The 12,539-nt window shown below is 44.5% G+C and overlaps 1 protein-coding gene across 1 annotated transcript in view; it reads right to left on the minus strand.

Moving 5' to 3' along the window:
* The window catches only part of nectin3a (nectin cell adhesion molecule 3a), a 42,588-nt gene that overhangs the window by 20,257 nt on the left and 9,792 nt on the right, over positions 1-12,539 (minus strand). The window lies entirely within an intron of this gene.

Raw genomic sequence — 12,539 nt, forward strand, 5'->3', positions numbered from 1 at the left:
AGACAATGGGTGGTGCAGACAGAAGAGAGAGAATAAAGAGACACTGACGCCTCGTGCTAAAGCACAGAACTACAACACGCAACTTCCCGCAAGGGAACACTGCACTGCCATTGCAGACGTTGGCTGACACTTCCTACTCGCTCCCCACATCCTCCGGCGAGAGTTGGCGCCGATGCTCTGACTCTACCTGCTGGAGGCCACCAGCGAGTCTTGCCCGTGGCATCGATCATTCATCGGCTCGGAGGAGGAGCGATCACATTCATTTTCTTCTGAGTTGTCTTATTACTTGATTGTTTTAAGTCTTTTTAAGAAAAACCATTGGAAGTTTCTTCTGTCTTTCTCTTTTGAGGAGTCCAGTGGTAATAAAAAAATGCTAAAAAATGATACCTTATGATGCAAAACTGACTTTTTAAAGATGTTCTAGCAGGAATACGAGTCTCTTTCTGAGCACCAAGTGTGACAAAAATTACACTGGCTTTAATTTTGACATTTTCTGGCCAAAGGGCTTGATGATCAACGTCCCGACTAAGTAGAACGACTGCCTAATTTGGTTTTATATGCACTTGCATATTGGAGGAAAATGAAGATGCCTGGTGGGATACAGTGTGGTTGTCTTTCCCCATGTATTTACAGTTTAATGTGCCATTCAAGTGGAGAAGCTAATCTGTACTGGGTAATGATGCAATTTTATAAAATCTCTGTTTTATATTCACAGTTAGACTTTCAAAGCAGCACTGCTCGCTCATTCATGGAGCTCCTATTGAAACATATTTCAGAGCCATAAAGTCAAACATGGACAACACGCGAGGTGTTTTTCAGCACTCTTTTAGCTCTGCTGACATGTTTACAGTCCGTTAAGTTAGTTAAATTTGGGAACCATCAATCTGCTCTTTTGTATGTCGTCTCGGATGTGTGTGGAGTTAAAAAAAAAAAAAAAAAGTATAAAATTGGTGCACTGGCAGGTATTTTGGGCTTTTTGGCATGAATGTGCGTGGTTAGCCACAGCAATGCTAGCTTGGCTTTGTGAGGACGAGAGCCAAGGAGGCTGTAGCTCCCCCTGTGCGCCATTACATCCCTGTAATTTCACTGATTACACACACACACACACACACACACACACACACACACACACACACACACACACACACACACACACACACACACACACACATACGCAGGCACACAATACACACAACACATGCTTTCTCTCTTCCAAAATAAGGGCTAAGTGTGTGAGAGTCAGACATTATGTTTGAATGGTTACTCAGTGCTAAACGTATGTTGACTTGTGTTGTAAAGTTGCCAGTCGTGCTACAATACTCGGGCTTTCCTGACCCCCCCCACCCACTCACCCAGCGTTGTCCAAATATTTTCCGTGGGAGTCTGGCACCCGTCTGCATCGTATTGGGGGCTGCATGACCTAATAACTCATCTGCTTTATTTGAAAGAAGTGGTTCTTCAGGTGACTTTGGTATTCTATTATTATCGTGCTCGACTTTTAATTCCCTGTAAAAAAAAAAATAATAATAAAAAAAAAAGCAGCGCATGTGTTGACCTTTATTTACATGAGCCCTCTAGTGTGAGGGAGATTCAAGGTTGAATTTGTGGCTTTGGCTTTCTTCACTCCACAGGAATCGGAGCTGACCCGACAGCTGTTTGCAGACACGTTGAAAGTGCATCTCCTTGCTTAATATGCAGTATAGATAAACAGCACGCATTCGACTGGGATAAGAGTGCACATGATTATCACACCCATGAGGTTGTGTCACACGTGTGCCCACACTTGTGCCCGATGCACTGCTGCAGCTACCCGACCCGGCGCGCCAACTGCTACCGTACGACTTTTGCCTTTCTTGCGCCGTGTCCGCTTTCAAGCCTGTGTAAGCACAAGGAGAAAGGAGAGCTCCCGTGCACGCTATGTGCCGTTTGCTCTGCAGTGAGCATCGGGGCAGCACGTACATAAACACATACAGAGGAAAAAGGGTGGGGGAGCCGAGAGTGGACTCCACCCTGACCATTAGGGGGAGGAGAGAGACAGATGGTCCTCTGCGTGGGACACCTACAGCCGGGAAGGGAGTGGGGGGAAACTTGGCAATGCCATCAACAAGGCCATGAAGAGTGGAGCACAGCCTTGGTTTTGCCAACGAGAACCATGAAATATTATCTAAAACATGGCTGGAAAATCAAATGTAAGCAATGCCTTGGATAAAGCTGCTATACAGCGTCTCATGGAGAAAACATGCAAGCTCGGAAAATGTCTGGTGGACATTATCATCCCGTGCTTTGGAGCCCGCTCAGAGGCCGTTTACACAGTTTATAACTTCAAACATAAAAATAGTGTCTTTTTTGGACAACAGCTTTGGGGCTGTCTCTTAAGTCAGGGGTTTTCAAAGTGGGAATACACAAGAGCTTGAAAAAAATACAGAATAAAAAACCTGCTAAGCTAAGAGCTAAGCTTCAGTTGTGCCACAAAAAAAAAGTCCAATACTGTCAACTTCTGGTTTGTCAGCAACAAAAAAATATTCAATAATAATAAAACAAAATGGGCAAATGAATTGGTGAGGTTGCCATATGATCATCTATTGTTAAACAACATTTTAAAACATGAGATAATGTTGGAAAAAATGTTCTGTTTTACCCGTCCACACACAAAGGCTGAAGCCGCAGTTTTTGGATACCTCTGCTCTAGCCGGAGTTTTCCAAAAGCTCATCAAAAAGTTACTTTTGCGTGTGGACGAGAGGAGAAAATGCTGATAAAATATGCGTTTTAATAATCACATTGGTATGGACACGGCCTTAGCTCGTGAGACAGTAAACAAAGCCGAAAACTCCACAATACATGCTGCAGGAAATCAGTTTTTTGGGGAGAAGGAAGCCCCGACCATCTTATATCTGAGCGGAGGCTGACTCTGCCACACTTTGGTCTTATGTGTTCTGTGTCGGCATGTGCGAGTCCATCAAAAGCAAAACAACACTGGCCGCTGTGCTTAGCACGCTTCTCTCATGAAGTATACATTTTATGTTCAGTGTCCAGCTCAGTTGCATGACTTACATATGTCAAATTCTATCCAACACATGTGCCGCCAAAGGGGTATTCAGAACACGGCTGACGGATGAGACCACAGACAAGCAGTTGGCGCACATACGTGCAGTCAGACTGCTGACCTGGTTGTTTTTGTCTGCATTCTGTATAAATGGCACAGAATGGATGGAAAAATTCAACCTGGCAATTTGGAGCCCCCTGAGGTAATATCAGAGCCGTTACAGAGGCAGGATGACACCTGACAATGCCGAAACGTGGATATACAATTTATATACAATTTAACAGTCACTGCTGTTGAACTGAAAGCAACTGCCGCTGTCCGACAAATATTGCTTCTGATATCCGACTGCGGGATCCTGTGTGAAAGTGCACACATTTGCGGTAAAGTTGGTTCGCGGCCGTATCATCTGTTACAGCTCAGAATTTTGCAGGCTGCCTGTGTAAGAGGCTTTTGTTAACCGATAACGCGCGTGCACTTGTCTGCAAAAGCTCCCAAAGAGAAGGAACGGGCTGCACTTTTGCCCTTTTCCCCCCAACTCCGAGAAGCCCGGGGAAACAATGAACTCATGGGAAGGCTACGCTTTCTTTGAAGAAATGCTCCATATTTGTTTCTCTCCCTCATGACATCACTAATTGTGACAAGCTGCTCTGCGAGGCGCAAGGGTAAATCAAAACCTTCCTCTTTGCCTGGAAACCGGCTCAAACATTCCACGTGGGCCGCTTGATGAGCCGAATTCTCCGCCTGCCCGGGGATGGGACCAGAAGGAGATGCAGCGCTCACCTCCCCAGAGGACAGCGTCATCTGGACGGAGATCCACTCCATTAGGTCGGTACGTATGTAAGGGCCGGACGGGAAGGGAACATTCCAAACGTTCAAAAGCAGCAGCGAAGAAGACATTGCGATCCGATATCACGTATAGATGGTCGTAAGGGATTGATTTAAGGACCTCACAAATCAAGAATGCAGACTTGTGGTTTAGGATTGCGTGGCGAAACAAAGTGAATGTACATTACAACAACAGAAACACATCACGTCACCCGCTGGGGTCGTATTTTAAACCTGTTTGGTGGAGTGTAAACAAGCCAACTAGTGTTCACACTTGGGTTGTTTTCACAGCAGAATTACAGACTGTCAGTATAAAAGTGGCTTCTGTCCAAAGTCAGCAATCCTCCGGGGAGGGTGCTACGCTGGCCGCAGCCCCTCAGCCTCACCCTCTTTCCTGCCTGGATCGTTTTCAAGGGGGTGTAGCAGGTAGACATAATGAGGGGCAGTGTTTCATTACTGTTTAAAGGAGTGCCCACCGAGGCCTCTTGGTCCACCGTGGGCTAATGTAAGCGGACTATTAAACATCCATTATGTTCCATTAAGATCATTTCTGTGCTGCCGTGATTCTGATCAAGGACAAAAAAACACTAAAATGCCTCTCATAAATGACTCAGTGATTCAAACGGAACTACGAGAAGAGTCCAAGTTGTTAACAAGAGAAATTAGAGAAGAAAAATTCCCCAAATCAGACATTCAAATTCCTCTGGCTTGGCTTTGTTGGTTATTTGGGACTGCACACGGTGTCCAATAGCAACGTAAAGCCATTGTGTGCTATTGTCCCGTGAAAGTGGCTAACACACAAACACATAATGTGTACGTGCTTAACACGGTAGCACAGACGTTTGGCTTTATCTTTGCCAGACCTATAACTCTCCCCTCGGTCTGATAGAGACAGGAAAGACCAAGTGGCAAAGTGCCTCCTATACAGCGCGCCTTTATCATAAGGAATATTTGTGCAGGGTGACAACAACATTAGGCCGTACACCACCTCTAACCTGCCCCCTTCCTTCCTCGCATTGTGTCCTGCAAGGCAGTCGGGCCGTTTTTCAGAGGGCTCATTCACGGCGGAGACAAATACGCGGTGACAGGCCTTTAAAAAAAGAGGCAGGCGGGTCTCTTTCACTTGTCACCGACCTCTTCAGCAGCCTTTTCTCTTTGCTCCCCCCATTGCAAAGTGGACCTTAGTGCCCTTCTTGTCATCCGATTAAAGATTGGCGCTTAACAGGACAACATCAATAACAGTGACAACAATCAAAGTGTCAGGAGAGTCCGCTGCCGTGGTGTGGTGCTCATGAAGGACAATGTCTTGTGTACCCAGGAAACACAAACATTCCTAGTATCCCACCTTACTGTTTGTTGTGGGGGGTGTTTGTGGTATTTTTAGGGTGGACGCACAATGCATCACGCATACATGGCAACCATTCTATCTCAGGCTGGAGAAGTTTAAGAAAGCACACACTTTATGTGAACTATGTGCAAAAGACAAGGTGGTGCCTCGAAGATCATCAGCTCACTCCACATTAGAGCCAACGTGTGTGACTTACTAACATACGAGTGCAAAGAATGCACTGCAATCTTCACTACTGCACTGTAGTGGTGCTTCTAATCAGATCCTCTTGTCTGTGTTTTCACTAGCACATTTCTGCTAAAAAGCTGCAAACTAATGATCCTACAGGCCACAAGGACAGCCTCTTAACACAAACTATACAACCATAAATCACCACACTGACAAAGACAGCACAAACAAAGAGCCTCTGTCGTGATAAAGGACTAGCTGCTGGACGCTTGCTCACAACTTGCATCTGGTTGAGCTTTGTTTGGGCGCAGAGCGGAGAAATTTTATTATTTTCCTCTACCCGAACTGTGATCCCATGCAGGGATGCGTGCCGAAACCCGGTACCATAATGGCACCGGTGTCGGTGTAAATGGCAGTAACCGGCAGAGGTGTGGACTCGAGTCAGGCGACTTGGGCTAGGTTCACACTGCAGGTCAATTCAGATTTTTCCGCTCATATGTGACCTGTATCCGATTTTTTCATGTCAGTGTGAACAGCACAATTCCGATTAGTCAAATGCAATTCAGGCCTCATTCATATGTGGATAGAAATCCGATATGTGTGTGATGCGACTGCAGTATGAACGGTCCGACCTATACGTCGTCGAAAGACGTGTAAGGTACTCACCGATGTAGGCAAAAACCGAACAGACATTGCTGCAAGTTCTCCACAAACCGCCATAGCCAAAATTCTTGCCCTCTTTCTTCTTAATCTGCTGCGCAGGATCATTTGGTGAAGAAAATATTGACTCCGTTGCAGAAAATCCTTGAAATTGCCACAAACGCGGCGAGGAGCGCACGCACCGCCGTAATCTTCACGTCAGTCAACATGCGTGTGACGGCATGCTTGCGCATGCACGTCACTTCCCGGACGCTTTGCAATCACAACGACACGTCGCATTTCCACATAAAAATCGTATTTTAACCAAAATAACCCACATTGGGCATCATACCCTGCCGTGTGACCGTAGCCTTGGACTTCAGTCACAGTTTTGATGACTTGGGACTCGGCTTGACAATATCATCAAAGACTTACAAATCGACTTGGACTTGGACATCCATGACTCTGGAATTGACTCTGACTTTAGTCTGACGACTTGAAAATACTTTCTTTACTCATTGAATTCATGAATTCACATCCAATCATTTTAAGAACAAACAACAACTAGATAGATTACATTTCTGTGCACTGACTAAATCCTGAATGCTATGTCAGCACTATTTTTCTGTGACTTGTCATACTGGTCTTATTATATATGAAAAAAATAATAATCATAAACAAATTCAAAATGCATTCATATTGTTACATTTTTAAAATAGCACTTTATTTGGGAGACACTTAACAGTGCTTATGACTTGTAAGGACTCACAAATTTCAAGCCTATGACTTTGAAATTGATTCGACCTGTCTTGTTTTGACTTGAGAGACTTGCACACCTTTCCTTGAGACTTGACTCGAGGTTTGAGACTTGCAAACACTGACTTGCTCCCACCTCTGGAAACCAGACTGACTACTACAACTAATTCAAGAAAGGTGCACCACTTATATATCAAGACTTTTGGATAAATATTATCCAATTTGTAATCAAATGAACCTAATTACACTATTCAATACTTTCCCTTGCTTGCTGGTGGAGGCAGTGTCTGGCCAATTATACTTTCATTAGTACAAGTAAAACACAAGTGGATGCATAGTTTCCCACATACAAGTGAAACCCAACAGGGAATTTCATTGTTTTCCTTTCAAATCATTCCCATGATTGTCCTTTTTTTTCACATCCCTTGTATGATGATCCCCTCCCAATAATATCCAGTTTCATGAAGTGACAGCCACATCAGTTAGAAACACTCCACATTCACTCGCCCAGTTTGCGCTATTGTTGAGGTTACTCATTAGCAATGTGGTAGTTGTAGTTAGGAGAAAGTTGGATGTTTTGTGTTTTGTGTTTATTTTCAATTTCCAGGGCCAACCAAAAAGCAGAAACAAGGAAATCTGTGTCCCTGCCCATTTGGGCTTACGGGGCGGAAGTAAAGCCGCCCAACAAAAACCTCCATCTATACAGTGGTGAGTCAAAAAGAGTAGTCTGGTTGACGTGTGGCAACACACCAACATTATTCCGCCTGGTCAGAGGGAGTTCACGTTCTCCGGGACAACAATTTTTCCCAGCACTTAAAAAGATGAATGACAACCTTAAATTTACACTCGTGTTCACCCAAACAAATCCCGTGCCACTTCGGACACGTGGTGGAAAGACAGCAGTCTTAACTGACATGGTTTGTGCCTTCATGTGATGCCAAAAATACACGCACAGTGGAACCTCGCCTTGCAAACGCCCCAGTTTTCACAGGATTCGGTTGTTGTGCCAAAATTTTACGTCGCTTCTCGTACACTCTCTCAGTTATCAGTACAATATTACACATGACAAACTGGTATTTGACCCTTTGGGACGTTGAATCTTGTGGTGTTATTAAGATGTGGATGGATGACTCCCAGCATTGCCATATTTGTGGGTGAATGCTTGACGGGGAATCGACTTCTGGCGGCGGGGAATCGTCTAAGTCGTGGTGAGGAAACGACCATTATTACCATGTTATGTAAAACTATAATTGTTCTATGTTAAAAATGTTTTGTGTGGAGTAATTGGATTTACATGGTTTCCTGTGGGAGAAACTGTTTCAGTTTTCGTACATTTCGGTTTTAGATGGACCCTTTGGAATGGATTAATCACAAAAACAGAGGTTTCACTGCACTTCATGGAAAATAAACCTTTGCCCCTCCAGAGTTGAACAGACTGAGTTCCACAACACTTGTCCATCTCTGATGTGTTCATATTTAGAAACAAGAGAGAGGCCATTCTTCGGGTTACATGTCTGCTTTGAAATAGTGGTCCCATATTAAGAAGATTCCTGGGGTGGAGAGGACAAATATTTTGAGTACATAAAAGCAGCCCATTTATAGTCGCCCTTAGCGATCCTGACTGCACAGCTTATTAATGTTGTTCCAGTGCATGCGCGCCATGAAACTATCATGTCTTCCCACTGACCACAAGCCCGTGGGGGGAAGAGTGCAGTGCATTCAGCTACTACTTTAACACAGAAAATTAAATATGGTGGGTTCATGTGAAGTAGAGCAGGGGGAATACTAAACTGGCCAAAACTCAGTGTGGATATATTTGAGCATATTCTTATCGGGGCCGTTACCACAGGACATCTGTCTGAAGGACCGGGGCTGCTGAACAAACACAACCACAGCAATGTAAGCTAGGGGACTAGAACTGCCCCTCCCCTTGGCACTCCCCACCATGAGGTGGAAAGCTACAAAACTTGACAGTAATGAATAACATCACTACATGACTAATCCAACCGTGTTATACTTTTACCACAGGGTACGGCAGACATTTATTGATAAATGCAGGAATTGCCGCCTCCTGACTACAATGGGAAATGTTTTGGATGTTTTGGACCGCCATACACTGTGTGTAGTAAATAATGCATGCTGCGAACATTTCCTACTTCCTACGGTTTTGGACCTGTCACTCATGGAGAATGCACGCCACGCTTTCTGTCTTTTCGCTGTAAAGGTTTAGATGTATGTGACCGCCAAGTGGTTGTGTTGCTGGGAGTAGCAGCCACACGGTATGTACGTGCTGTATGTATGTACGTGCTGTATGTATGTACATGCTGTATGTATGTATGTATGTATGTATGTACGTGCTGTATGTATGTATGTATGTGCCACTGGGAAATGAGACAACACTACCAGCTCAGTTGCTTCAGTCAGCTTTTTCAGTATTTGACTGATGGTCGTTAATAATCCCCCACTTGGGTGGTAGGGGTGTGTCAGTGCTTACGACCGACTGTGCGCGCAACCCAAACACAGTAACCACCTGACAGCTGAATGACTGGACCAAATAGGACGGAATAGCAGCCACACCTGTTTCCCATAACCCCTTGCACCTCTCCTGGGGAGGATTGTGCTGACTCTGCACATCCTCGCATGTATACCTCTCTTTAATATAAACGGTGACGCCACAGTGTGTCTGACTGATCCTCGCATCAGGAGCATGCTGGGATGCCGCTTACAAAGCTGAAAAAAAAACCTTGACTCCTAAAAACAGCAGGCAAAAAAGGGCCACTCTCAGCAGGGAATTAACCATGGAAATACCTGGAAGCCTTTTTTACTGTGTAGCCGTATTTTACAGTGAGCCTCTCTCCGACAAAGTACAATCATGTGCATGCGAGTTGGAATTCATTAGGCAGGACACACAAGCTCGTCCTTCTCTGCATTCCCAATAGCCACTCATCTACGACCTCCTGATTCCGCTCATGGAAAGGCCAAAACACAAAGACAACATTACACACTCGTCCTCCAAAACACGGCGCATCCATTTAGTAATAATATGATACATTACTTAGAAATCGAGGAAAAGGCTTCTTGAGACGTCATCTGTACTTCTGTGTAGAAGGTGTCGGACGTTTCGCTCCTCATCCGAAGAGCTTCGTCAGCAAACTAATAAGTGCTGGTAGCTTAGGCCTTAAATACAGTAAGAGTGGGCGGAATTGGTGTGCCAACACCCTCCTCCTATTGGTTCGTTACACTAAGCCTGGGCGGAGCAGTGGTATAATCCTATCCTGTTATTCACACCTACGATAAAAGGGAAGTGTCGCTCCCTGAATTGGGTATGAACGACTCTGATACTGGCTTGTTAGCATCTATTGTTCTGGCTCGGCCCTGCCTTCACCTCATTTGCAAGACTAAGAGCTGTGGGTTTTGGTCTCAGTAACCTGCTGAACACAGGGTCCAAATTGAACCTCAAACCACCATTCCGATTCAATGATGGGTTCTGTTGTTTGACAAAAATAGCTTCCTTTACTCCTCTTTCAAACCATCTGTTTTCTTTGGCCAAAATCTTTACCTCGCTGTCCTGAAAAGAGTGATTGGTAGCTTTCAGGTGTAGATGTACTGCTGATTGAGGACCACTAGCATTGTCCCTGCGATGTTGATAAAGCCTTTTTTGGAGCATTTGCTTAGTTTCCCCAATGTAGTGCTCTTTGCATTCCTCATCTTTACAGTGGATGGAATAGACCACATTGCTCTGTTTCTGGTTTGGAGCCTTGTCTTTAGGATGCACTAATTTTTGTCTCAGGGTATTTACTGGTTTGAAATAGGTAGGAATTTTGTGTTGCCATAAGATCCTCTGGAGTTTTTCGGAGACCCCCGCTACATAAGGGACTACCACTCCTCTCCTTTTTGCTTCTGTGGGCTTTTGGGTTTCTTTCCCTACTCTCTTCTTTTGACATTTGTTAAAAGCCCACCGTGGGTACCCACAGGTTGAGAGCGCTCTCTGGACATGTTGTGTCTCCTTTTTCTTTCCCTCAGCACTAGTTGGTATTTGTTCCGCTCTATGTTGGAGGGTCCTAATAACCCCTAGTTTATGTTGTAGTGGATGGTTTGATTCAAAAAGCAGGTATTGGTCAGTGTGTGTGGCCTTTCTAAAGACCTCTGTAAGTAGCTGTCTGTCCTTTCCTATAATTACCTTGCAGTCTAAGAAGGCTAGTTGGTTTTCTTTAGTGTCCTCGCGAGTAAATTTGATATTGGTGTCCACCGCATTGATGTGATCTGTGAAAGACTGAATTTCTTGTTTTTTGATTATGACAAAGGTGTCATCCACTATCTAAACCAGTGCCTTGGTTTTGTCCCTGAGAAGGATGTGAGAGCCTGTTTCTCCATCTCTTCCATGTACAGATTCGCCACTATGGGTGAGACTGGTGAGCCCATAGCACAACCATGAATTTGTCTGTAGAATTTCCCTCTAAACTGAAAATATGTGGTGTTAAGGCAAATTTCCAGTAATTGGCAGATGTGGTCAGCACTAAGTTTTGTTCTCCGATGCAGAGTTGAGTCCTCGAGCAGTCTCTTCCTCACCACCGAGACTGCTGCTGAGGTGGGGACAGATGTGAAAAGTGAAGTCACATCATAAGACACCAAAGTTTCCTCTGGCTCCAATCTGAGGTCTTTGATGCTCGCCACAAACCCTTTTGTGTTCTCTATATGATGATCAGTGTTGCCTACCAATGGGGATAAGACTGTTTTTACATATTTCGCTACATTGTACGTGGTAGAGTCAATGCTACAGACAATGGGTCTGAGGGGAAACCCTTCCTTGTGGATTTTTGGAAGGCCATAGATACATGGTGTAGCCTCCCCAGGGTATAACCTATGATACATCTGTCTGTCAATTAGTTCTTCCTTCTCTAACTTTTGGAGACAGTGTATGATTTCTTTCTTATACCTACTGGATGGGTCCCTTTTAAGTTGCTCATATGTGTTGGCATCACTAATTAGACTTGTTATTTTTTCTTCGTAGTCCAATGTGTTGAGAACCACTGTGCATCTGCCCTTATCAGCTGGTAAGATGGTGATGCTCTCATCTTTCTGCAGAGCCGCTAATGCTTTCCTCTCACCTAACGTGATATTGGACGGTGGTGGTTTGGCACTACTGAGAAGGGCCGATATTCTCAGACGAAGGTCCCCTGCCTCTGTTCTAGAAAGGTTATTGTTCCTGATGGCCGATTCAGCTGCTGTGATATAGTCTACTGTGGGTATCGTTTTAGGAGTCACTGAGAAGTTGAGACCCTTGGTTAATACTGCCTTCTCTGTCTCCGAGAGGCTTCTGTCTGACAGATTTTTGATCCAATTTTCTTTAGTATTGGTCTGATTCCCCCCATCCTTAGTGTTTACGACAAGCTGTGGTCGATTTTCCAATAGAAGTTTCTGGAATTTTCCCTTATGCCTTTCTTTGGTTTTGCTATGGTGCTTCATATAACCTGATTTGGTAAATTCACAAACCTCCTGATAGGTTTCGTGCGTAAGCTTGGTTTGCAATCTCTGATAGAAGGTTTCTACTTCAGACTGTTTATTTTTTATCTCTATGTTAAGTCTCCTAATTCTCAAATTCTGTATTTTTCTGATGTAGTTTTGTTGCATTTTCCTTGCCAAGTGTCCTTGCTCAAGGGACGCTTGCCTCTTAGACTGCAAGGTAATTATAGGAAAGGACAGACAGCTACTTACAGAGGTCTTTAGAAAGGCCACACACACTGACCAATACCTGCTTT

This window comes from Dunckerocampus dactyliophorus, chromosome 12 (genome assembly GCF_027744805.1).
Source record: "Dunckerocampus dactyliophorus isolate RoL2022-P2 chromosome 12, RoL_Ddac_1.1, whole genome shotgun sequence".
Taxonomy (NCBI): Eukaryota; Metazoa; Chordata; class Actinopteri; order Syngnathiformes; family Syngnathidae; genus Dunckerocampus; species Dunckerocampus dactyliophorus.